The 1,326-nt window shown below is 53.3% G+C and overlaps 1 pseudogene; it reads right to left on the reverse strand.

Annotated features, from left to right (window-relative positions):
- Nucleotides 1-193: 193 nt before the first annotated feature.
- LOC149873173 (U2 spliceosomal RNA) lies at nt 194-312 on the reverse strand (annotated as a pseudogene).
- Between the last annotated feature and the right edge of the window lie 1,014 nt (nt 313-1,326).

A 1,326-nucleotide genomic window follows, 5' to 3' on the forward strand; every position in this document is an offset into this window, starting at 1 on the left:
CGCCCACCCTTGTAACCTGTCTAGGTCAGACTGTAGCCTGTTGCATCCTTCCAGTGTGCCCACGTCCCCCGACATCTTAGTGTCATCAGCAAATTTGAACAGGGTGCTTTTTACCCCCTCGTCCAAATCGCTGATGAAGATGTTGAACAGTGCGGGCCCGAGGATCGAGCCCTGCAGAACCCCTTTTTTTAAAATTTTTTGCACCGGTCCTGGAAGCACTGTAATACCAGGTCAATGCATGGAGTGGATGGAGCACGCTCCGGTTCCACCACCCAATACCAAAAAGAAGCATGTACAATCTATGCATGATATTAGTACAACACCCCACTGCCCACGTCCTTCCAGGTTGAGAAGGACCCCATCCACTACCACCCTCTGGGTGCAGCCCTCCAACCAGTTGGCAACCCATTTGACTGTGTGGGTGTCTACACAACAGGCCCCCAGTTTCTTCCACCTGAACAGCTGTGACTTGCTACTAGAAGCCTTGGTGAGCAGTGGCAGGCCTAGGAGCTGTAGCTGTAAGTTGCCACTAGAACACTGGTAATCCAGGACAGACTTCTATCTCTGCTCAGCAGGCCAGGTTGTGAGAAATCCTGGGATACTGGAGGACTTCAACTTGGGCGGCACATCTGTGGCTAGTGGCCACACCTTAATGGAACAGGAGCTGGGCAGTATAGATCAGAGATAATCCTGCCCTGGAGTGGCGTAACATTCAGCTGCATGAGTGCTTAAAACCACTTTAAGGGCCTTGTTTCACAGTAATTTTAGATGGCTTCTGGAGCTCTTAATCCCTGGATTGGCTGCATGTTAACACCTTTAAATGATTTAAAGAATTTGTTATTTGTTTTAAAGTTATGCCACTCCAGGGCAGGATTATCTCTAATCTGCATTACCTTGTTCCTGTCCCATAAAAGTGGGCCACTCCATACAGCTCTTCTGCCCAAGTTAAGTCTAGTATCCCAGGATGCAGAGCCCCCCCACCCCCCGTTGTTCTGTGAGTCAGGGCAAGTGGGGATGCCAGAGTGCAGCAGGGCTGGCACAGTGCCTCGCCTCCGGGGCAGGTTGGGCAGAGCAAGTACTGCAGCCATGTGGCACCTGCTCCCTTCAGGCAAAAGCAAGTGCCTCAGCCCTGAGGGCCTGGTGGCTGCAGTGGCTCTTGTGTGGTCCCCCACATGGCCAGCAGACCCCTCCCTCCCCCAATGCCACAGCCCCAAGTGCTCCAGACCCTGAGTGCATCGGGTCCTGGCATCACCTAGAGTTCCTGGGGATGCTTCTGACTGGCATCCCAGTCCCCGGGGTACCACCTTTACCTGGGGCCATGCGCAG

The sequence above is a fragment of the Crocodylus siamensis genome, chromosome 1, assembly GCF_052110815.1.
Source record: "Crocodylus siamensis isolate JL-2025a chromosome 1, ASM5211081v1, whole genome shotgun sequence".
NCBI lineage: Eukaryota > Metazoa > Chordata > Crocodylia > Crocodylidae > Crocodylus > Crocodylus siamensis.